At 43.9% G+C, this 26296-nt stretch overlaps 1 long non-coding RNA gene across 4 annotated transcripts; it reads left to right on the top strand.

The window, feature by feature from the left end:
* The first annotated feature begins 4305 nt into the window (after nt 1-4305).
* On the top strand, nt 4306-19110 carry LOC147269007 (uncharacterized). Of its 4 annotated transcripts, none has more exons than XR_015111233.1 (8): nt 4306-4513; nt 4637-4714; nt 7125-7214; nt 7374-7448; nt 7545-7696; nt 11196-11490; nt 11639-11908; nt 18978-19110. It is a non-coding gene; the product is annotated as an uncharacterized LOC147269007 (long non-coding RNA). The 4 variants fall into 4 exon arrangements; XR_015111232.1 differs by lacking the exon at nt 18978-19110 and adding an exon at nt 11998-12414; XR_015111230.1 differs by lacking the exon at nt 18978-19110 and having other exon boundaries at nt 7378-7448; nt 11639-12414.
* The last annotated feature ends 7186 nt before the right edge of the window (nt 19111-26296 follow it).

Here is a 26296-nt window from a genome sequence, read left to right as displayed (position 1 = left end):
TCAATCTGGACACGTGTCTATCAGCAGAATTTGAAATGAAATAAAATTCAGTCATTTTTCAGGAAAAAAGTCAGTCAGTTTTTACCAGTTTCTAACGTGAAGACTTCATTTAAATAAAGGAGCACAGAGCAAATAATTAGAGCGTGTCAGAATTGCCGCCAAAAAACTTTGGAATTGAAACATTTAGTTATTAAATAGTTTGTTCCTAAAAAATTGACTATTTTCATAGTTACTTTTCAAAGAAAAAAAAGAAAGTCAAAGCTGCCGTTTCAGTTTTGCCAAGTTTTTTATGAGTCCAGCCTGAAGTAAATTAAATGATCTGTTTTGAAATCTCAATTGGAATTGAGATGCACCACCTTTAGGGCATTTTCTGTTTTCTGGTCCGAGTGATTGACCATGAGAGTAATTAACAAACAGATGATTAAACTAATAGATAGTTGTTGCCTTACAAGTAAATAAAGGCCGCACTGTGCTGAGGTGTGTGTCCCATGATCACCAGCACTTTGCACACACGCTGCAGTGTGACACTCTTTCTTTCCTAAACTTCACACTCTGGTCTGTGCAGGTGAAAAAGACACACGAGACACACACTCTCTGACAGAAACCTCTCTCCACTCTGCGGTGTGCAGCCCATTAGATTACATCGATGAGTCACATGCTGAACGGCTTGACCGTTTAAGTGTTCCCGAAAGGCAGCTGCTTTTACAACTGTCTTGTGTGCTGCAGGCTGTGGGTGTGTGGCCCAATCAGCAGCGACTCGGAGCCCTTGTATATTTAAATATGCGTGTCTGCAGGGCATGTTATTCTCCCCACATGTTCCCTGGTCTGCCTGTGGAGCGTAGAAATTTATTGACGCTCAGTGACATGGGGAGGAGATAGCAGATAGCGAAGCGGGAATCTGATGCGCCACAACTGATGTGAAAAGCAGCCCAGCGTCTGAAATCATTTGCAGTTGCTCTCCCAAGGCCCCCGGTGATTTCAAGAGACACACTTCAGAGAGCCTCAGTGCCTGGAAAGGAAATGTAGTCACATCACATTAGAACCAAAGACATGCAAATAAGTGGAATCAATCCGGGCACATCACTGTTTCAAGGTTTCTATGCAAGTCCAAGGCACTTCAAAGTGGGCTATTGAGTTTCATTTTGCACAGCCCTCACGCCTGCATCGCAGCATGTTTGAATATCATCTAATGGCAGAAGTACCTTCAACTGTCAGGCTGAGCCGGTCCGAAGGAAAAACTCCCCCCCGAATCTAAAAACAGGCTCATTTGTGACAGCTACATCGACGGAAACTTCGACCTCTCCTTTTAAAATCCTTTACCGTGCAATCAATGTGGAGTTTGAGTAATGCCAGGCCCATTAGAGCCAACCAAATTGCTGTGGGAGGCAGGGGAGGAGTGTCATCTATTGTGGGAAACGATTGCTTAATATAGCAGCGGGGGCTTGAAAGAGTGCTTACCAGAGCACAATCCACTAAAATCAATAGCAACAGTCAGCCTATATTGTTTCAAATGAGGAAAAAGTGCGGCTACGATAAAAAGCACTCAATATTGGCGTCTGGGCTGGTGAGACGCTGAGTCAGGAGTCAGAGGTAAGTACCGCAGGAAGGAGAGGGAAGGAAAGAGGAAGGACGGACTCATAAACACACCAGCAAGCTCAGTGACCTCAAACATGACAAACATCCCGTCTCTCACTTATCAATTGCTCACTCACTGATTTACTAAATGAACAAATTTGAAATTTTCGGTGAAATACAGTTTAATAGTTATGTGCCACTCGTGCATCTCACAGTAAAAGTAAAAATACCTGGATTGATAATAAATCAGGAGTTGATGTTCTATAAAGAACAAATGTGGTGCTCAAACGCGACTTCAGTGCGTCCCAAAACGTGCCGATGAATCCAGTAAAGGACCAGCTTAATCAGCCTGGTTTTTATCAAGACTCAAACCAGTTCAGTTTTTATTATAATGTCTTAAAAGACAGATGAAATTGGAGCCAGGTTCCTATTATGGCAATTAGAAGCCTGGAGCGATCAAAGAACCACCATGGTGATAGTTGCTATACAGCTGGGTTTCTCATGAATCAAATCATACAAATGGTGTAATATTAAAATAATCCAACACTGACAGATGGATAAAGATGGGAGACAAACAACAATAGTGATCAGTGAGTTTTCTCTGTGATGGAAGCTGAACCTGGTCCTGCTCACATGATCACGGAAACATACACACATCTTTCATTTTCCCTTGGACAGTCAGTAGTTTTCTCTGCAGGATTACAGCCAGACCTTCATCTGCAGGTTTGAGGCCAACCTAGATTCATTCCTGGTATCTGCTAGGTATGTGGTAAATAGCTAGCGCTCACAAACCACACGCTCATTCTGATTCCTTCGTCCTGGATTCATCCAGCCTGGTTGGTGTGTTTTGACTCAAGGAGAATGTCTCTTTGAGCTCTTCAGCCTGGAGTCCAGCTCACTTCATCAGCATGGATGTGCCCTATTCATCCCCCCAACAACAACAGAGGGTGCAGGATGAAAAAGAGAATGGGATCCCTTAATAAAACAGGGCTGGATGAAGCCACATTCCCTTCATTCTGGACCTGATATTTGTTGAGCGCAGACAGCAGACTCTTCAAAGGCAGGGAACATTCCTGCAGGCCTCCTCCGATCTGAGCCTGGGCTGCCCTCGCTGCACCCACCGTACACATGCTCACATATCCTGTATTGTACACACACACACACACACACACACACACACACACACACACACACACACAAACACACACACACACACAAACACACGCACAGAGCAGACAAAAGACATTTCAGAAATATATACATTAGAGATTGAGGGTTTGGTAATGTTTGGTAGTTGATGCTGAGCCATCTCACTGACAGAGGGACCTTGTGTCTATCATCATACATGCAGCGCCATGACGGGGCAAGAAAAGAAAGAAAAGTGCCCAAGAAGTGTGATAGAAATGATGGACGGTCTCAAATGGTCCGTAAGAGCGAATCACTCAAAAGATGACGGAGCCTCAGTTCAAGTGGATCCGTACTCAGGTCACTTCCTTTGTTTGGAACAAACCGCTGATGTTTGGTCTGATCACGCATTTCACATGTCACTTTAGTTTGGATCGAAAGGATAAAAGTCGGGACAAAAAAAACTTGGAGGTGTGAAGACATCCTTAGATTTGTACTCTTTTAATTTGCATGACTCAAGTTTTGATTTTTGTGTTATTCAACATTTCCCTCGGTTTCCATGTTGCAATATTTCTCCTTACACATTGTCATCTTCCCCTTTGTATCTGTTTTACTTCCTGTCTCAGTCTGTTTTTTATTGAGTCACCTGTGTGTAGTCAGGTAACCATCAGCCCTGGTCAGCCAATCAGCTGCCCTCATGTCCTCCCACCTGTTTCTGGCTCATGCGATTACTTCAGTTTGCACCGTCGTTCTTCTCTCCGCGACGGCCTTCGTCACATCCAAGGATCCATTTAACTCCTGTTTCAGCCTCACGTTGTTTTCCTAGCTGGAACCTACTCAATATTCTCAATTGTCTTCCTACCACGTGACAGTCCAAACTGAAGGGTGTTCCATGGTACTGTATGCTACTTGGCATAACCAACATAGATGATGGTGGAGAGGAAGCGTGTGGCGTTAATACCTGAGAGAGGCTTACAGCAAACCTCGGCATGGCCACTGGTGCTACGCGGCTACTAAGCGGCTGGAGAGGGTGACAACTTAAGGCTAAATTAATATCGCAAAAACAACAAATCAGAGAATAAGAACCGGAATAAAAGTGTGTTTCAAAGTGCAACTGTAAATGAATACTAAACAGACTTTGAAGGAGGGATTTCCTCCGAGCTGCAGATAGATGTGTTCAATGTCATGAAAAAGACTGAACTCATCTCTTGTGTAAGACAACATCCTTCATTGTTCTGCATTAATTTTCCGCTCCATTTAAGAGATCAGTCATTGCTGGGTAATTAATATTTAAGTAGATATTGTACTTGGACAGTAGTAGTGACAGATGCAGCTTTTATGAGAAGAGAAGAAGAGCCTGAAATGGCTGCCCGCTGTAAACAGATAAGCACGGGTTCTGCTGGTGCAGGCAGATGGCAACAACAACATATTAGCCCTGTTGCTTTGTTTACCTCAAGGCTCAGCTTTTCCAGAGGCTACTAAATTAGCATCAACCGGGGCAGCGATACACAATTAAGCCCAGTCTGCTACATGTCACATCCAGATTAACACCGTGCAGCCATGATAAGTGGTTTAGCACTAAGCCTGTTTGAAGTGTGCAAGGTAGTGGTGCTGTCTAATGACTGATACTCAAATATGGGCTCATCAAAGCGATGCCTGGTGGCCAACCTGCGCTTTCAGTGGGCTGATGCCTTCAGGAGCTCCGCCGCACTTGATTGTTGACGTCCCTCAGTGAGGCAGCAAGTTTGAAGCTGCTGAATGTGGACTCTCCCTGGTTAAAGCGCACAAATCCCTCCTTCAACAACGTCACACGGTGAGTTGTGTTCATTTATCCTACACTGAACATCTCAAGCTAATGCCACTGTTTGGACAACGGCATTGATATTTCATATGAATGTTTAATAAACTTTATATGGTTTTAAACATATCATTTCAGATATATTTTAGATATTCTACTTTTGTGAGCCCACAACAGAAGGATTTCTTTTGGACAGTATTGTGCCACCACCACCAGGTAATACAGTATTGAGAGATTCTGTTCATTTTTTGGTCATTCCAGACATTTTTTAAGAGATCATCTTGAAAAATCCATAAACAGGGCAAAGAAAAGCTGATGGCTCCTGTGGTTATGGGTGACTGTCGCACTCCATTGATAGAATTCAAGCAGATCATTTCAGGAGAACTCAGAGGCATGAATTTGGTTCTACTTCTGCAAATGACTTCCTTCTCCCCCACCTGCCACATGCGGGTATGGCGTTCAGCGTTCTTCAGGTGTGGCAATCATTCTGAATTTCCTTGAGCATCAGGAGGATGTGCAGGTGTGATATAGACGAGAGAAAGTCTTCTTGATCTCACTGTCTGCCAACAAGCTGACAGTGTCTCCCTTCCCAGGAATACATTAGCATTCCTCCAGCACACACCAGTCCCAGTAGCCCATGTTGGGTCAGAGAAATCAAAGCAGCACACATCTAAGGAATATCAGAGAGGAGGCGCATAGATTAGCGCCCACGGGTTGTATTGCTAATTAAGAATAAGGGGGAAAATCTCCAAGGATCTGCTGCTGCTGCCAAGTTATTGGCTTCAGGTAATCAATAAGCTCCCTCGGTGAGAGAAGCTGCCGGATGGGACCCTCACTTTTGAATTTTGAGTAAAAACAAATCTACTTTTCCAGAAAAGGGAGATGGTTCGTGTATGAGAAATTTTAGGGTAGGATGCAGCAAGAAATCTGTAAAGATGAGAAGACAATTGATGATATACTTTTTGAAAAAAACTAACACTTTTCATCCAGGCCACAGCCGCTGATCTAATTGGGACGAATATTTTTGCCTCAATCAACGTGGACGTCTACTGTGAATGATGTGGAAAAAGTGTCCTTCTGGAAGAAGCACTGTTACAACTGAGAAGTGGACGAACAATCAAAGGAAAAGCAATTAAACTCCCTCAAAACGCTCTGGAACAGTGTAAATCATTTCTTTATCCTGGCCACATTAATGGCAGAGCCGTCGATGTCCTCACAACAGATCTGTCTACTCCCAGATTTGATAATAGCTCTTCTCAAGCTTCCTCTGCGTGATCTGAATAAATTGTTAAAGCCCTTTGCGAATGGGAAGTGATCACGTAAACAAACACAAAGCCTCCGTCAGCTGCAGCAGGAAAGGAACACTTTGACTCTGATAATATTGTTTACGGAATCAATAGTCGAAGGGCCAAACTCGCGTGAATCGACTCTGCGCTCCACTCAGCCGACGTTGATTACCCTTCAGCTCATTGGCTGAGGCGTGTGTTTTGGTTCACGTAGGGGTCACTTCCATCCCCTCGGCGTAGCTGAAGAAAGCCCCCTGAATGCCACCGGTCCAGTGCCAGTCAGCTGTCATAAGTCTGTGGGTTGCTGGTGAGGAGCATTTAGCTGATAAATGGCTCTTGATTACAATTTGTTTCTTTTGATTTTCTTAATCAGTTGAGGCTTGAAATCAGCGAAGAGTCACATGGTTTTGTTGAAATTTGTCCACCCTTTGTGCTTCTAGCAGCCGATGCTCTTGATTCCTTACATCGTCGCCTTCTTAAAATAATGGCCTAAGTCATTTTTTTTCTTCAAGTTTTTCAGAAAACTCAAAAGCTGGAGACAAAACATTAAAAAAAAACAAAAACAAATAAGGCCATTATTTTAAGAAGGTGATGACATCAGGCATGCATAGACAATGAAAGCGTTGTCAGCTGTGTTACTGATTGGATTTCGGTGGATTATTTCCACCCACACTTCTCATGCTGACTGCATGCTGCACATCATTGGTTCTGGTGTTAATTATCTGGCTGCTGACTTAACAACTTTGCTCAAATGTCATGTTTGCTGGACATCTGGGTCACAGAATGAACATTTTCCTGACCGATCTGACAGATTTGCGTGAGATCCTTCACACACTCCTAATCTGACTAATCAGAGGGTTTATGAAGGTGCCCTTGGTTAAACATTTGCTCCAATCAGCATATGATTTGAAATTATGAACATCTGTAACACATTTTGTAACTTTAGATTTCAGCCTTTTCTTCCTCCAACCCTTTAATGAATCATTACAACTTGTAATATCATTAAATGTTGTGGGAACGGAGGGAACCCTGCCAGCTTGGAAGTGTAGAATCGTTTGGTTTTGTTTTGAAATTATGGTTCATATTAAGAGATAAAGTTGAATGTGAAGAAGGGCCAGATTTGACATGGAGCATCAGAGTGATGCCTCCGTTGGGCTGCACACGTCACCAGACAGAACAGTGGTCGCTCCCATCACCTCCACATGTCAATACTTGCTATATTTCCAGCACGTTGTGTCCCAAACCTGAAACCCAGATATACAAACTCAGAATGTAGCAGTCAGGCTGCAGGGTTGCAGCAGTCTAAGATGTGGATGATGGTGGGATTGTTCTGTTTACAGACCACCCGCTGCAACCTTTCCATCCCAGAAACACGTGAATCCCGTCTGCGGGCAGAACAAAGCTCCTCAGACACACAGGCTGGTGCTGAGGTAAGATGATGGGAGAAACCTCATAGCCTCTTCCCTCTCCTTTTTATCCCACAATCCTCCGCAGTGATCAATGAATGTGTCCTCGGGGACCAGAGACTGTAATTCATAGAAGTGACCTGGATTTAAACCCAACACTACAATCCTTTTCTCTCATCTGAGGTAGACACCCAGCGCCGCAGCGTGATGGAGGAGATGCTACGCCAGACTACACCAGAGACGGTGGAGCATTTGATGGTGGGCTCAGAATTATTTACAACTGACAATGTTTTTCTGTGGAGAAGCCACTCTTAATTTGCTGCTTAATAACTGACTTCCACTACCATGTTCCAGATCCCCCCTGAGAGTCTTCTGTGGTTTGTTCGCAAGATGTCTCCGCTGCCTGCTCTGCAAATTAGCCTTTCAGAAAGGCACCTCACCTTCCGGCCACAGCTTGCAACACAATTTTTTTTTCTTATGCTGAGCCTGTCTACTTCTATCTGCCAGTAATAACCTTCAACTAACCTTTAAACCACTGTGAATAATTTAAATCCTATTTTCATATCAATGGAGGAGTCAAGCCAGGCAATTATCTTTTATCTGTGTACTTTGCTGTCGGGGCAAATCATAATAAAGTCTTCCCAAGAGAGAAGGAGAGAAAGACAAGGAACATATCATGTAGAAAATCCATAGGCCATAAGGGCTTAGTGGGGAAGAATATTAGAAGAGGTTGATGAGAAAGAGAGAGAGAGAGAGGATGCATGGAGCATGAAAATAACACAGAGAAACGACGAACGCTGGGCGGTTTGAGAAGAGTCTAATGAAAAGAATGAATAATTCAGTAATGAGCAGCAGATTTCCTGTGGAATGAAACACAGCTTACGTGTAGTTTCCAGGATGTGGTGGGTGTGGTTTGGTGGCTGGAAGATCAACCTGACAAAATGGCAGTTGAATTAGGACCTTTTTTTTGGAGGGGGGGGGGGGTGGTCCTTGCTGCGTAACTAATGGCTGTACTCTGTGACGGCGCTACCCAGGCTAAAGCTCTACTCTGTTAAAGCTCATTTGTATGACAGTGATTTACAGCCATGTAGTAGACAGGGGTACATCCCACAGAAAAAAAGATGCGGAAAGGGAGCATGGAAAAAAAATGTGAGGAAGAAATTCCCCCTGGTACTCATTAAAATTCAGCAGTACAGCAACACCCTCCGCGGCCTGCTCTTGTTTCCCTTCGCTCTCTCATTTTCTCTTCCCCCGTCTGTTCCGGCAGCCATCATCTCGCCTTGTTGCCTCCATGCATGCCTCCCTGGACTGTCCATGATCGTTTTGATGTATTCATAAAACTTGCTGCATTTCTGATTGAGATGGAGCAGTGAGGAACACACGCATGATGGAGAGAGAGAGAAAGCAATATCTACAACCAGAAAGGGGGGGAGGGGGGGTTGGGGGTTAGGGTGTGAAAGCCTTTGGGATGCAGATATAACAGATGAAGGGGCGAGAGGATGACGACAGTGGCCAAAGGCTTTGCATTATTAATCTAGGTGATGCAGAGATTAAGAACAGACAGGTGAGGCGCTGACGGTGAGTGCGGAACGAGCTGCCATCTCTGAGCCAAGTTCAAATGTTTCCTGACTTGCATGTCCCGGAGGAGCAGGCCTCTGATGCAGCCCCCCCACTCACCCACCCACCCACCCACCCACCCACACACACACACACACACACACACACACACACACACACACACACACACACACACCAGATCACCTACACAGGAATGTATCCATGTAGCTGTCAGGCTAAACTGAAGTGAAGTGTGGATATGATGCAAAAGCAAAGAAAAGGAAATGTGCATTAGCCAGGTTTCCTTCAGTCGGAGACATATGACTCCTCGATAAAGCCACGACTGAGGAACACATTTCATCAGCAGCTTTATCTGTGTTTTATTTCAGGGTGTTCACCTGCATCACGAAAATCTTAAGAGAAAATTGCTGGTAAATTGCTGGCAGATTATTTCCTTTCTGGCCACATCAAGTAGCTCACAGGGGGGCAGAGCGTAGTCGAGCATATTCTGCGAGTGATTTTGTACGTGTGTCATCCATCTGTTTGCATCTTCACCAAGTGTAGGTGCGTGAATCATTTTGGTGTTACATGACGTTCTGAGTGATATAACTGCATATGTACATGCATATTCACAGATCCTAGTATTTGCGTCGTTCACACCTCCGTGGGACGCAGGAAGTGTGGCGGGATTATATAACAGGTACACTAGCATGAGGCGGTGCTTCTGTCAGATGTGTTCCGGACATCTTTTGGTGGCTGCTGTTTGGCAACACAACAACACAACACAAAGCTGTTTGGCTTAAAACTTTGCTTCAAAACGATAATAAGATACATCAGTATTGTATGTACTGTAGGTCGGCGGGTGAATATTCAAGTTTCACCAGAAACTTGATAGCTCACCATCGATTTAGCTGCTGTGTTTTGGATGATGAGTGAAGCTAAAATTCTATATTTCACAAGTATTTGGTAGTATTTAGGTAGTATTTTGGGCCCTAATAGTAGTCGTAGTAGTCTCTCACATACTTTGCTCACGAGTGTGTTGAAGTGAGTGTTGGTGGGCTCTTCACACACCTGCCAACACTCCTGCTGCTGGCTCAGGACGCTGACGTGTCCCAGCTGTCAGATGGAGGGATTCAGTTTCACTAGCAGGCATTTCAACACATTTGTGAACAAAAAAAAACACACAAAAAAATCACGAGAGAAAAAAAAACGATTCAATCTTTTTCTTGAAATGGTGGAAAATGAAGGGTTGCATTTATGTTTCGTTCAGTCAGTATTAGCGAACCACTGGCTTGCTAACTGCTGTCAGCCAGATTTACCATCAAATCCCAGAAAATGCTGGAAGTTGTTGCCTTCCTGTCTGGGATTTTCAGTCGAGCAAGTTTTGGACATTTCATCTCTTTTTTTTTTATTTGTCCAGTTTGTTGTCATTGTATTTGCGGCGTCCATCCAGCCGCCATCAATGTCCTTGAGCACGCAGTTACATGACAATTCAAAACTAGGACATGTTAATGATCTGCTTCTATAAAGTAGCGCACGTCTTCCAGTCTCCTCTTGTTGCAGCATTCATTGTGTGTTTGTGGTGCTTCTGTATTTCAAGAGGCCAGATTTATTACCTTAAGCCTGACATTTTCTTTCTATTTTTTATTAGCTGACCTTTTTCCACTACAAGCCCCGACAAACACATATTAAACACACAGAGCAGAAAACACATACTTTCCATTTCTCTCTGGTGGTTTCTGAGCCTTTGAATTACATATCCTGACTAATTGACCAACAGCCTGGTGCAGAATCGACCCCCCGAGACACGGCAGCCAGAGAGAGAGGAGGCTGGTTAGGCACAATCACAACGGAGGCAGGCTTAATGATGTGCTGAATATCAAAAAACATCCTTAATAAGCAGAGAAATGCTCTCCTTATTTTCCTCTTGCAAACAGCTTGTCTTCCAAAACACACTCTTCTTTAGAAAAGCGCAATTAGACAATTACACTAAAAGTATAAATATCATTAAGACATATTCAGAGCTAATTAATTTAGAGGTTGCAGCATTCTCATGTGGGGAGGAAGATGGGAAATACAGAAATAATAGTGGCAGCTAATGTTGCATTCCTTCTTCTCTTTGTTAATTTGCAGACTTCCCGCTGGGAGAGGTAAAATAACCCCCAGTTAGACTTTTTTTCTTCTTCTGTTGATAATAATACAGTTGCTTTTTTCAAGCTTGGCAAACACAGGGTCTGATTTGCATAGCTTAGGATGTAAAGGAAAAGGGCCAAAATGTCCTTAAAAGCTGCTGGAGCTTCTGTGTATTTTTGTTTTGGTGTTGTTGCCCACTTTTCCCCACATTAATATGTTAATAAGTTGTCAGAGGCATGTTCTCTGGCTTTCTGCACACACTCTTTTCTCTTATTCCTGTATCAACCCTCCCCTTTGACAACTCTTCTCTCTCAGCGCCATCCTCACCCGTCTCTCACCGCCGCCCCTCTCGCCTCCTGCTCTGTCTCCCGGGGGAGAGATGCCCAAGCTTCCCTCCCGACAGATCTGCTCCCTGCGGATTTTGAACTCCACATCCCACCTCTCTTCAAGGTGACAGACTGGTGTCTCTCTGCTTCATCCTAATTTGGCCCTGAAGCATGCCCCGATGTCTCCAGCACAGATCAGACGCCAGCTTATCCTAAACGCCGTATCAAAGAGCGGCTCAGTACAAGGGAGAGATCTTGATGAGCTTTGAGATTTCACTCATTATGTAAGTATGCAGATGCTTCATGAGCTTGAACTTATTTGCCTGTAATGTAATCACACCTGTAAATACTTCCCTTCATCTGTTTATGCTTATTCAATGTTTCTGTCTATTTTAATTTTTTCATGTGGGTCTCACTCACTGCATGAGACAGCCTGTCCGCTAAAGATCCTAGACACCCTGTTTCATCACAGGAGCTGCACCGCCAGTCCAACAATGACCTCTTGTGAAAGAGTGGCAGTTTAAACCTGGTTTCAGAAATGAAGCATCGTTGCCTTGAACACATCCTACATCCTGTCTGGTGGACCGCCACCAGGGAAGAGAGACGTGGGCTTCACCTGGTGAGGAGCTGTAGAGGCGGAGCTGCTGGACGTGAGCGAGGCACATCATCAGTCAGCTCCACGGGGGCGAGCAGCGCAAGTAGGTCAGTAGGAAACTGGATATGAATTAACATTACTGAGTGACAACAATGTTGTGCTAAAACAAAAATCTGGCATTGACTGTGGGAGGAAGCTGGAGTACCAGAGAGAACCCACACAGGAAGAGAGAGAACATGGAGACTCACACAAAAAATCCTGTGCTGGAGCCGGGACTTGAACCTGGAACCTTCTTGCTGTGAGGCCACAGTGCTGACCACTGCACCACCATGCTGCCCTTTATTTTTATAAATGTATTGTTTTTATTTATGGTTTACATACAGTTACAGAACTAGATAAGGTGTATGTGCTCTACCTTTAAGCAGTGCTATCTCTGCCTGACGGATGAGACCCAATCTCCCCATGATTTATTGTTCTCTTTTGTGATGTTAATTGCCTGTTAATGTGCACTGAGGGCAAGGTTTAAAAACAAAAAACAATCTGATTCAGATAAGAATGTATGAAATGCAGAATAAACTAGAAACTATTATTTGAAAGCAGCAACAGCAAAGGTTAGAACACTACAGCCTCTGTGACGTGATAACAGGGATTTAAAGCAAAAAAAATAAGCATTTGCTATGAAAAGAATAAGTGTCCAGACTTTTCTTGACTGCTGCATCACTTCTTTGTAACTCCACAATGTGGAAGGAGCCGGCCACGTATATTTAGCTTGACGCTAACGGCAACCCATGGATGACAAACACGGACAGCGGCGACACTGTCCAGGAACGTCCGTTTACAAGCCAAGTCCTCTTCATCCTGCCGTCTGCCTGGTAATCCATGAATATCTTCATTTGAGGGAAGAACAAAACAAGTGTCAGTCTTCTGGTTTGGCGCGACCTGCTGGCGAGTTCAGTTGAACCAGCTCTGCATGTGAATTCAGTATTTTTGAATTTCATCAGCTTTATTTGGCTTTTCTGTGTTTTCTACATTCAAACCATCCAAACTCTGGATCAGGATAACTGGAGAGGAGTCGATGTTTGAAAGTGGAGAAACGATCAGAACGCCACAATCGTTGTGGAAGTCGGGTTCAAACCGAATGGTGACTAAACTTGTTACATGAAGTCTGACTTAGGTGAGGTCAAATTAAAGAAATCCTCATCATCGACGGCGACTAACAGTGGAACAGGCCCCCGAGACAGAGAAGGAGATGCTTGGTGAGCAGCAGAGTGTCAAGAGAACAAGTCCAATTCACCTGCAAATCACACACATTTACAAGCCAAATGAAGCCCGCTGACAGGATCACATTCCTCCTTCAGGTTTGCGAGGGCTTTAATAAGACACATGAAAGGATCCAAGATGTCCTCTCTTCCTCTCCTCCATCGCAGCCAATAAAGGTGAAGCAGCAGCAGAAGCTCGGGATGAAACACATTTTTCCGCCTCATTTTCTCTTTTCCTCTCCTCCAGCTAGTCAGAGCGAGTTAGCGTCTCACCCCGATGTGTTCATAATTCAAATGGTAATGCTGTCTGTCGCCGTGACGTGCCATGCATTATTCAGCATTAGGCCTCCCTCCCGCAAGCACACAAACAGAGCTCTATTATGGCGCTGCTAAGGCAAACAGCAAACAATCAAAACACACATTAATTGCTTAATTGGGAGGCAAAACAAATGGAGGACAACAAAGAGGAGACAGACGCTTCCACTGGCAGACCATGTAAACGTGGCTGCAAGAGCCCATGCTGAAGATGAATGCCGACATGTTTCCACCGGCGGTGTCGCGGCACACAAATATTAACAAGGATATTCAAAAACCTCCATTCATACCAACTACACTCACGCTAACTCTGGCTCTGAGCGACCTGCTGGGTGACGTTACAGCGAAATTATCTGGCAACAAACCCATTCGGAGACGGACCTGAATGACAGTGTTATTATTGTCGTCCCGATTTTGTACAAATTCTCTTTTTTTCTGGTTAAAATCGTCACCTTGAACTATCCTGGCCGTGCTCGTGGTTTGGCTACTGATTATTTCCTGTTCATTTGTGGGGGAGGAGAAATAGGAGAGCCTGATGTTCGGTGTTTGGGGAGGATCGATTTCCTTTTGTCTTAAAAATAATCTAATAGAATTATTTTGATAATTAAGTTATAAAAAATAAGAAGCTCTCTCTTTTTTTTGTTTCTGAAAATGTTGCTTTTCACAACGATTTAACTCATAATGCGCAATTTATGATGTAACCTATCCTCAGTTTCTCCTGTGACCTTTTACTGGAACTTGCAACAACGGCCTTGTTTGTCGGCGATGGAGCGAATCCCAGCAGGAGGATGGAGCGTGTCAGCGCACCAGCGAGTGACAGACATGGATGGTGGTTAGCAAACAACTTGTCTGAGGTTAGCGTGAGCACACACTCGACAGACTTCAACGTCTCGTCAGCCTCCTCCTCTTTCTCTGTTCTCAAAGATGTTGTTAACATGATGAGATCATCGGAAAGGAAGTCCTGTTGACAGTAACGTTAAATAGAAAGACAATTGTGATGCTCATTTATACAAAGGAAGCGGTTGATGGGGTGAAGTTTTGAGTTCATGCGGCCACATCAGTTTGCGTTTGCACGTCCTCCGTCCAATCACATCCATCCTTCTGCTCACAGCGGGCGGCCTCTTAAATGTTTGCTGCTCTTTCGTCTGCATATTGAACACCGAGCTGAGGAGAAACCACGGTCGGCCTGCGGTCTCTGCACTTGTATGGGAATTTTGAAGGTCTCTATCAAGAATGTGTCCATCCTCGAGAAACGTTTATCTCAGGCTCTTTGTCAAATTTGTCATTACTCGCTCAATGTCATGCTGTCACACTAAAATGCACATTGATCCCTTAAATTGCAAAAAAAAAATCAATTACACGATTACGGAATATTTTTCAAGTGCAGTCTATGAGCAACAGACACAAAACAACCTTTTTTTGCTTTATTTTGAGATCAATTAGATGATGGGTGAGAGTAGCATTTGCGTCCTTGCTATCCCTTTATAATGTTAGAATTTATCATTTTATTAAATTACCGTTCGCTAAATAGTGGGGAATCCTAAATGATGAAGATAGAAAAGCAGCAAGAGATTAAAAGCAATGTTATCTGACTTTAACACGGCAACAGTCAAGCAAAAAGATTCAGGTCATCCCAAAATATCATATCATTTATCATACTTGTTAATCATATATATATATATATATATATATATATATATATATATATATATGTGTGTGTGTGTGTGTGTGTGTATATATATATATATATATATATACATATATATATATATATATATATGATAAGGGTTATAAGCGCTTGTTTCAGTTCCTCCGATACGATCACGTATGATGAGGACGAGGTGAAGCAGGTCACATGAGAATGACCATGACTTTAATCAAATGAGTACTTTATCTCAACATGATCAGTCAAACAACGTTCAATCATGCAGAAAACAGGAAACTTCTCTTTTTCTTCATATGATGCCATTTCAAAACCTGCAACAAGTTGTCAAAGTCTTCTGTTGCAAGCAGCTACATTTCCTTTATCTCACTCTGCACAAACCGGAGAAGTTGCGTCAGAGCTTCCTGCCTGATTAACTGGCAACGCGCCACTGTAGTCGATTCGCTGGTGTGTGTGAACGCGGCGGAAGGGAGAGCGTGTTCCTCCACCTGACACCGCTCCTCCACCCACCAGTTTCGGAGCAGTTGTTCCTTTGTTCCTCAGAGGAGCAGAGCCGCCAGGTGGCCGCCCCAACCTGCCTGCTGATGTCTTGTCACACAAAACACAACGTCACAACACATCAGAGCACCGCACGCTTTCGGCATCACAGATCGCTGACGCACATTTGCTGCACATGCATGTATGAAGCAAAGCACACACATTCATGCCACAAATGGGCAGCAAAAGGGAGGGAGACACTGGTTCTAAAAAGACACTGATTTACATTCCAAAGTGCTTGTGCATAAATCCCACCATGTAAAAAGGCTTCTATTACTAATAAATGAACATGCGATAAAAAAGATTCCCTTCGAATCTGTCGTGTTACGTGAATCTTTTAAGCAAATGGAATTTCAAATGAGGTGGAGCCATCTTCAGAGACCTTGACTGTTTTTCCACAGCCCTCTATTAAAATTTATGCTACGGCTGATTTATAAATTTTATTAATAGCTTGCTGCTTAGGAAGGGAAGCAAAAGTAATGAAACAACTTCACTTGCGTCTTTCTTCTCGTCTGTCCCTCTTTCCCATCTCTGGTCCAGCAGGTCCCTCGTCACCCTCGCTCACTCTTTTATGCTCCCTCTCGTACTCCTCTGTGGTGTCTCATCGTGATTTTATAATTGGGCTTGGCTCATTGTTATTCAAAACCCTGTAGAACCAATTAGTTGCAGACCTCCCGACCTTCGGTTGCTATGTAATGGCGCTAACTAAAGATTCTAAGTGAGGCAGCTGAGAGCAAAGGTCTGAATTTCCTTTATCCTGATTAATAATTCTGTCAACCTCATCACATGCAGACATCAAGCAGAATTGCTAGTTTAAGGCCACTATTTTTGTAGGGTTTTTTTTTCGCCTTCTTTTACAGCCTTTTATGAATCTTTAAAGATGGCCTGGATGCTCCTGCCGCGCTCTCTCGTCAGATAAATGTTGAGATAAAAGGATAATGAGGCTGCAGGGACCCCGTCCCCACCAGGGAGGGGTGTCTCTGACCTCTGCCAACAAGTGGACAGTAAGACTGTTGCTGATAGTCCACTCTTTGCTTCACATCTCAGTCTTTTATCAAGGAATTTAATTAAAGCATAGCAGGAGATATCAGAATCGGCCGGCCGACACAAAGGTGACCTGCCACAGTCTGTGCAGCAGGGCACCAGCCAGGCTCCCAGCAAACAAACACAATAAGAACTTTCCACGCCCTTTCCTTGTCAGCGGCGGGTCACAGTTCTTGTTCACCTACCACAGTAAACACTGACAAATATCATCAGACAGTCCACAGTCGCAGCAGATAACTCAGACGTAGCACGGACTCAGCCAGATGTCACCCAGTTACACAAACATGCAGACAGAAAGCCTCAGGAAATCCCTGTAAATGTATCAGCAGACAGAAACACACACACACACACACACACACACACACGTGTAATGTTGACTTACTGATGGACCTACAGAGAGATGTTGGCCGACAGACAGGAAGCAGGTGAACATAAGAATTTGCAAAATTCAAACGACTTATAGTTGTAGCACTTGACTATTTAATTTATTCCTTCCAGCTGAACACAAATATCTGTACTTTCTACTCCTAACATTTAAATCCATATTTAGTATTAGTGATGTATGACAGAGAAAAACTACGTATAAAACATACCTAGAGACAGAGGAGAGTTTAGTTTAAGGGGGTGGAGTTGGTTCTTCTTTACTTTGACGTGAATAAGTAGAATCAATACTTTAACTTTTACAGAATCAGAGATACTTGATTGATCCCAGGTTGTGGTACAGGTGCTTCCGTTAAAGTACCGAAAATAAAGAATAAAGATGAATGCTAATGAATGTGTAAGAATGCAATTCTACAATTCTACAATTTCATTTAGCAGACGCTTTTGTCCAAAGCGACTTACAACACAAGCAAGAATTCAGACTTAAGGAAAAACCCATAGTCAGCGCAAAAGTGCTTCAGTTGTGATTTGGTCACAGGTACTGCCATCTAGTGGCAGAAGAAGTGTTGCCCCCCCCCCCTTAATTTTTTTTTTTTGACAAACATACAACATCACACGACACAGATAGTGCTACATAATCACTAAGTGCTGATAGAAATGCAAAATTAGGAATAGGCTTTTGTTTATAATTTTGATGTTGGTGGTGACCTGCATCTGTGTGTGTGTGTGTGTGTGTGTGTGTGTGTGTGTGTGTGTGTGTGTGTGTGTGTGTGTGTGTGTGTTATAGAGGACACAAACCCAGTGCAAAGTGAGGTGGCAGCTTTGACCTGAAAGCTCAGTCAGCTGATAACAGCGTCAGGTGGTGCTGCTGTAAGACCAAGACTCAATTATCAAGTTGAAATAAAAACAGAAATAGGCTGCTTGAATAAGAGTTCTCGGTGCCAGTTGGCCGCCTGGTGAAGAGGACACAACGAAAGACAGACAGTCAGACAGACAGACAGGTAGACGGACAGACAGGTAGACGGACAGACAGACAGCAACTTCCCGTCTCTCTCAGCCGAGCGCCGGCAGCAGCAGATGTGTTCAGAGCAGCGGGCTTGTGTAAGAGCAGCTAATGACAGCGATGAGGAACAGCCCTCCAGTTAGTTCCATTAGCTTTACTAATAATGAACTTTGAAACCTTTCAAACAGCCGTCTAAAATCCCTTTAGCTCAGGCTGCTAAGGGCCATTTTGCTATGCATAATGTTAACCCATTAAGGGTCTGCAGCTCCTCTTAATCAGCGGTTGTTTCTTCTCGTTTGTGGCTGATGGCGGATTAAAACATCGAGCTTTGCATAATTACAACTGAACTTTTTTTACTTAGAAATTGAATTTTTCTTGTCATTTGGAGTGAGGTGTGTCATTTTTTAACCGGTGTTTTTATTTTGGGGGGGGGGGGGGTGATTTTGGGTGGCACGGTGGTGCAGTAGTTTGCACTGACCCCTCACAGCAAGAAGGTTCCAGGTTCAAGTCCCGGCTCCAGCACAGGATCTTTCTGTGTGGAGTCTCCATGTTCTCCCTGTTCCTGTGTGGGTTCTCTCTGGTACTCCAGCTTCCTCCCACAGTCCAAAGACATCAAGAGAGGACGAGGCTGATTGATACTCTAAACTGACTGTAGGTGTGACTGTGAGTGTGAATGGTTGTCTGTCTCTATGTGTTGGCCCTGTGATGGACTGGTGACCTGTCCAGGGTGAACCCCACCTCTGAAATGTTTTTTTTATTCTTTTAAATTCCTGGTTGAGGGCTCTCCTCAGCTCAGGAGGAAGGGTGGAAAGATGCTGGTTCACAGAACTCTTAACTGCTCCTGATGAGCTGCCTGGCATCTCACAGGGAGTCTCCTCCATCAATGTGTGTGTGTGCGTGTGTGTGTGTACTGAGGTCGTTTACCATTTAAAGTCCATTTACTTCATTTCATATGTGCTATTACGACCTTAAAGGTACACCTACATACACTCTCATCAGGAGCTGCTGGTCCGTAGCCTGTCAGGAGAACGCTGAGATTATGCTGGATGGACCGAGTTCTTGTCATGATCTTGTGAAAGGAAAATGTGTGCTACTGTCTGTGTAAACACATGTAACTAAGTGTGTATTTGATATGCTCATAAAGTAAAAATATTAAAACATGAATGTGATTTTACTGTATGGAGCACTCATTTAATTGTTTTAGTTAATAGCAAAGATTTATTCGTGCTACAATTTTTCCGCTCAGATTTTTTTTCCATTGCTTCCTTTTGCCAAATTGGCATTTAGTAAAAAAGAAAAAAAAAAAACATCCAGGCAAAAAAGTGGATTAATCACTTAATGCATGAATGAATGAATGACTGAAACAAACACACACGCTCACACAGACACACGCACGCTCACACAGACACACACACACGTGTACATGAGGTAATGTGAGACAAATGCTGCTTAGCCAAGAAACAGGACAAACCGCATTCTTCTTAAGAGTTGAATTATTGATCATGAATGAATGAACCACAAGGCTGAAGAAGGAGGCAGCTGCCACGTGTTCAGAGAAAACTCCCCTGGTGGTTTGTTCACAAATGACCCGCACATCATCTGTTTACTCAGAAAAAAAAGGATGTGTCTGTCACTTTAAAGTGTGTTTTGCTGTCACGTACTCACAAATATGTGTGTTGAGTCCACACAGATGCACTCGTACCACCAGCATCGTGTCTTTGTGACTCCAGATGAGTCGCCCACTTATATTTAGCTTAAAGCTAACGGCGACCGACGGCTAACGAGCAATACTGCCCAGACATCTGTCTACTGACTCTCCAGTGCATTCTCTGGGATAATCCACATAATTTTCTATCAATATTCCAGAATCACTTTGATTTTAAGTTAAAAAAAAATACACGCCACCCATTCACAATTGAGAGCAGCTGCGTCTTTGAGAGCTCAAGATGCCTGTTTGTGGGTGCTTGAAAGACAAAAAACAAGTTTTTGGTGCAGCGTCTCTTCAAGTTAGGGTCCGGTTTACAGAGATTTATTGCAACACCACCTTTGCTGCTGCTGCTCGTGTGACCTTATGAACACCAGGCAAGATGCACTGCTGCAGATTACAGATTATTTATTTGCAGATTATGATTGTTACTTTGCATTTATTGGGGATCAGTAATTTCACTGAGCTACAAGCATGTTACATTTTCTTTGAAATCATGTGAGCATCAATGGGTTCCATCAGGAAGAGGAATTAGCAGATGTAGTGTCCTCTTCAATTTTAAAAACAATATGAGAAGCAAACATGCAGCTGTTGATGACCCAGCGGGACTGAAACAGAGAGAGTTCAAAGCAAAGTAATCAAAGATGTAAAGCATAAATTGCGACCTGGACAAAGGTGTTCCAGACTCAGTGGGACCAGGAGTCTGACTCTGTGCGCCCGCGCTGGTGCTGCAGGAACCACCAAACACGGGAGAACACAGAGAGACGGACTCCTGCCAGAGAGTTCTGGAAAGCTGCAAGTTAGAGTTCAAACCCCCAGCAGGGTAATATGACATCATCAGGCGACAGAATCAACACCCTTATGAGGACACTGCCAGTTTAACTAAGAGAGCCAAAACTCCCCCCAGAAAGCCCCCGGCTTTCACATCATTTATGACAGAGGACTGACTTCTAACACTGTATCATCCCACTGGCTTGATATCACTGCGTGTAAACCCTAGAGTTAGTGCTCCTGAAACCTTTCCACACCAGCTTAATGAAGAGAATGCTTTTGGAGTGTACGGCATCACGGGCACGGACATTTATTTTTTTTCAATCTTGATGTGGTGTGCAGAGACACCAGCGACTCAAGGTTTTTGAGGGGAAAGGGCGCTGTCAGGATGAAGCATGTGGCTTAGGGTTATAAAATGACACAGCAGCAGCAGAGCAGTGAAAAACAGAAAAATGGGGAAGCTGAGGTTGCACAGAAACCTCTAACTGAAAGTTCAGTGTAAGACCCTGAAATTATGGCGTAAGAAAAGCGAGCCAGTGGAGTGATGCAATGAGGGAGCTAAATGAGGATGATGAGATGGGAAAGGGGACAAAAGGAGAAATTTGAAAAGAGAAGTAAGTGTGAAACACAAGAAGAAGCAGTCATTATGTCGGGTGTTGGTTTAAACAGCATGTGGCTGCGGTGAGTTCACGCGGGCATCCATCCAGCCGAGAGGAAAACAGGTTGTGAAAGACAAATATGCTGACCCGAAGCCACGATGTTCCGCAAAACTTTAAGAGCAGTTTCATGTTCAGACAAAAGCTAAAGCTGAAATTTCAAAGAACCCAACGCAGGCAAGACATCTTCCTCTTTTCAGCCCCGGCGCTCCGCTAGCAAGCCTCTGAAGACCACCTTAGACCTCCTGTAATCATAGTTCATCATCATTTCAGTTCTTACTATGAATTTTAATACTGTTGATGTTGGTCCAGTTAGAACAACTCCAGACTGTTAACCTGCAGCAGTTCTGGAGAGAAATACATAATCAGGCCCAAAGAAGAACAAGATTCTGAATCTGTTTTTGACACCAACCAGATCTTCTTAGAAAGTGGGAAACGGATCACGGTTGCCCGCATACTTGTAGTGTCCTTCTCAATTTGATGGTGATTTTTCAAATACAATGCGAGCATTACAGTGTGATCACGAGAAAAGAATCGCTAGAGCTCATTGCTCAATGATACGCAGAGCACTGACACCCCACGTGAGGAGGCGCAAAACGTTGTACGCAGCTAAACTTAACAAAGCTGTGTGTGTGTTGAGGAGCTCCCTGATGAGGTCCTAACGTGCTTCACACTGTTCCAAACTCATACTGGTATTACTCCTTCAATGACAAATCAATTAAAAACCTCCTCTGTGTATGTGTGTGTGTGTGTGTGTGTGTGTGTGTGTGTGTGTGTGTTGTGATCACAGGGTTGTTGAGGATGAACTCCACTCTCCGTTCCAAAGTCCCTCATACAACGATTAGAGGAGAGTTCCGTTTGACAGAATTCAAGGGGAGAAGCCGGACAGGTTTTGGTTAACTGAAGATTAATGAAGACATCTTTGACATCCAGAGAGGACAAGGCAGTTCTGGCAGAAAATACTGCACCTGACAAGTTTTTATTTATTTTGTTCTTGTGGTGGATACTGACTGTCTCCACTAGCAATGTTATTCAGTTTTCTGTGTGTTTTGTGTGTTAGATCCTGGATGTCTGTGTTATGTGTGTGTTGTGAGGCCTTGTGGGCGGAGCTTCATCTGATGACACGTTAATAGAAAATATCACAATCAATCGATCACAACCCCTCCCCCCAAAAAAAGACCCAAAACAAACAGTGAAATGGAATACCCGTCCCTAATCCGTGACCAGCTCATTTCCACGCTGGACATCGTCTGGAGCGTTTTCCTCTGAGGAATTAGGTTTTCATACGTTTACCTCATCATTTCAGACTTTGGCCGTGTTCAACATGAACATCTGACACTGTTACATTAAACATGTGGCAAAAATATGGAGAGGGAAGGAAGGCATAGTGTAAATCTTTAGCTCAAAGTGAGCGCGCGCAGCATTGTGAGGCCCAGACACATCAATATCATGTTGGCTACAGACAGGCCATTGTCCCGGGGTTTTCCTTCCAACCACTTAAACCACTGAGCAGATGGTGATCCACAAAAGCACAATGAAACTGGCCAACAACTTGACAGGAATATTAAACCCTCCAAACGACAACCAAACTAATTACACACTGGTAGGTGTGACGCAGCATCTGTGAATCTTAACACATATTTCAAAAACAGCCCCGGCCCTCTCAAGAGCACTACCCAAACTTCCCTTTCATGACCACTTCTGCAGCCCACCATAAATCCTTAACGACAAACTCCATAAACTTCTCCAGGCTGGAATATTTATGGACGCCTGTGGTTCCCCAGAGAGCTGTTTTCTGTCTGGCGCTCAACACATGACAGAAAATTCTCCAGAGCGCCTCTGGCCTGTTACAGCTCCCATTGAGGAAAGAGCGAGCGCAGACGAGGTGGTCTGCTCAGCTCAGGCCATAAACAAAAATGCCCCCCTGCTGTAAAAGAGTAACATATCAGAGTTTATACAAATCCGCCACACGAGCATAAACCGACGTCCCTGGCTGCCTGTGGCTCAGACTCCAGAGGCTCGGCAGCTCAGGCTTCCTGGCTTTAATCAAAGTCAACGAGACTTTAATCAAACAAAGAGTTGACAGGCTGTAAAATCGCTCTCATCATCAGATCTAATTAGGAAGTCTAACTTGCCAGATAGTGGGATAGAGGGCCAAAACAGCTGTCTAAGTCAAATTTCCCCCATGAAAATGTGCAGGTGGGTTGTTGTTGTTTTTGTTTGGTTTTGCCATACAGAATAATGACATGACAGCCTGATCAGAAGTAGCTTTGATCTGTTTCCAGTCTTTAAGATGTAGAAGACGAGCCCCTGACCTCAGGATTTCATGTGGTCGGTGGCTGAATGGTGAAATGGACAGTTGAGCGTGTTTGCGAGGGACAGAGCAGAGAAGCAACCAGGGTGCAGGTTGCGACCGGCCGACCGTAAAACTAGAGCAACTAAAAAGATGTCAACAAAAAACTGACCTCATCCAATGACACGCCGGCACATGCGTGGTGGCCTGGACATAGCAAATAACACAAGGGGGGGGGGGGCAACATGGACATCAGCTACAACAAATGAATAGCTGCAACCGGATGTACTCGCCTGGCAGCAAAGCTCCGCCCCCAGACACCTGTCAGAGCCGTCTGTTTGATCTGATCAGATCAAATCATTAACACGAAGACGTCAGCCTGTATTGATTTCTCTCTTGAGATCTTTCACTGAGTGCAAGGTCCGAATAAAATGTAATTATCAGAATTGAACCAGAACTATATTTCCATTTATGAATGGTTACTTGAAACAGAGGAGTGATCTACGTGGGGGGGGGGGGGGGGTCCTCTTCCTGCTCGTGTGGTTACTGTCTTTGTCACACTTGTGTAAATGTACTGCACGAGTCGTAGCCGTATCTCAGCAGCCCGGGCGAGTCTTCTGCCTGTCTTCCCACCCTGGCTTTACACCACACATTGCGCCACTCAAATGGCACAGAACTCCATTGTCTTATTCTTGTTCATCTTGTTCTGGTCTTGCTGCCATGGCAACCGCAACCACGGCTATCCCAAGTAGAACTGATGAGGACACACAGAGAATGAGGAACAAAGTGATGAGGGAAGAGAGTGCGCCATGACAACGGAGTCTGATGGAGAAGATTTAAACTCTTTCATCGTACCGAACTCCAAACTGTTTGCTTGTCATTTTGCAGACATGAAAAGTAATCAGCCTCAGTATGTTGGGTTTCTCTCAGCTCCCGGAGGCGGCTGTGAGAATCAGGGTGAGCAGGCCTTGAGTGTTTCCCTCCAGGGTTCAGGAATCATTTTTGTTTTTTGTAGACGGACATTTTTGAACCCAAGTTGGAGAAGTTGTGTCTGGATGATCATGCTGTAGACTGGGAAGGCGGCAAGGACACAGGCTGCAATCTACAACCGAACCACTAGATGTCAGTGGATCCCACACACTGCGTCTTTAAAGGTCTTGAGGGTTCTTGCCTGGTGAAGTCTTCGTGAAGCCAAAATCAAAGTCGATCCTTGGCTCAGGACTTTCCACCTGCTCTGCAGACATTTCCTCTATTGTGCACTTTCTTTGACCACCTAGACACATTCATTGTGAAACAATACTTTGAAAGGAAATAAATTACATCTTGATCACAACAGTGATATAGAAGCAGGCGTTCTGGACGAAAACCTCCATCCCAATACTAATAGTCGTTTTAACACAACAGTGTTCAGTAAAGATAGAAGGAAGATGTGAACGTCCGTGTTCTTCACTACTCGCTACATGTTGTGGGTATACTTGGTGCAATTTAATATATGGGAGCTGATAACAAAGGAGTGATTATATTCTTCAGTAGAGTTTCACAAATACAATTTGGTGGTTTTATTTCCACCTCAAATTCTACTGGTCAAATTGTTTGTGTAAAACATCTCTGAGCCTCAGAGGCCTTTTTTTGGGGGGGGGGGGGATACTTGATCAGAGGAAGCAAGAACCTAACTGCACCTCATGAAACTCATGGAACTCAGGACCCACACAGATGTTTTATTGTGATTTGTCATGTGTATGCAGAGGTGTTAACGTGCATTATGGTGGAGGTGGCACAGCTTGAGCTACCGTCCAACCTCTGCCGTTAAAAACCTCTGACCTTGGTGGGAAAGCTGAACACTTTTATAAGTCTCTTGGCAGCCGTCTCTCATCAGTAATGTTTGGCTTCTACTTTTCTGAAACCTCTAATAACAGTACACCCCCTCTCTTATTTTCTCACATTCAACAGTAATATATCTTAAAGGGGAAAACCCTATTCGTGGAGGTCTGCCAATACCCAGCTGAAGAACAATAACTTTTAAGTAATTTCCCCTCAGACTTTGTTTATGTATTAACATAATCTGAGTGGGCTGAAGCCGGTGTTTGCTGGATCTGGAGAGGAGGGTGGAGGATGCATTTGGAAGCAGGGTGTTAATGTGGTGAAATAACTACAATAACAATCAACCAGTTGTTGATAATACTTGGCATTCCCATCAAACACTAAAACGCGATTGAGTGCCAAGTGACCTAACATTTAGTTTTTTTTTCTCATTTCCTATTTCAGACTTGCGGTGAGACTTCATCGACGGGAGGGAATAAAGACCTGCGTCACCACACCTGCGGTGTACCTGATGATTCCTTTCACAGCCGGCTGCTGCAGCGACCTGCTGTTTTTGAATTGCAGCCCGAGTGTTATTAGACTTGTAACATGAACATCAAAGTTCCCAGAGTGAAAGGTTTGATTGTCCATTTCAATCTCACGTAGCAGAGTCCTCTCAGGGTTGGATTGACAGCCCCGACTAGCACATGAGGAAATAATTTGAAGGGAGAGTGGTATAATGTTATCACAGACTTAGAAAAACATCTCAGGGAAATACTGTATATGTCTATATTTGAGTTGGCCAATACTCTTGGAAAAGATTTTCATATAAATACCAGTATGCAGACTTTCTATGCATTGGACTCAAGTGCCTTCAGTTGAATAGTTTAGAGAGACGCGCAAATAATTAAAGACAAGTTTAAATAAAGCTGAACGTGACCGTCCTCCTGATGAGCAGCGCTGGTGATTATTTACTGGGAGAAAAATACATACACACATACAAAAATACATTGTGTTTTGTGTGTGTGTACGTGTGTGTCTGTGTCAGAGTGAGTTCACTTGGAAGAC

Source organism: Aulostomus chinensis, chromosome 2 (genome assembly GCF_037954235.1).
Source record: "Aulostomus chinensis isolate RoL2024-O1b breed Wild chromosome 2, RoL_Achi_v1.0, whole genome shotgun sequence".
In the NCBI taxonomy this organism is placed as follows: Eukaryota; Metazoa; Chordata; class Actinopteri; order Syngnathiformes; family Aulostomidae; genus Aulostomus; species Aulostomus chinensis.
The sequence above is the reverse complement of the archived record's forward strand: the minus strand, read 5'-3'. Positions and strand labels throughout refer to the sequence as shown.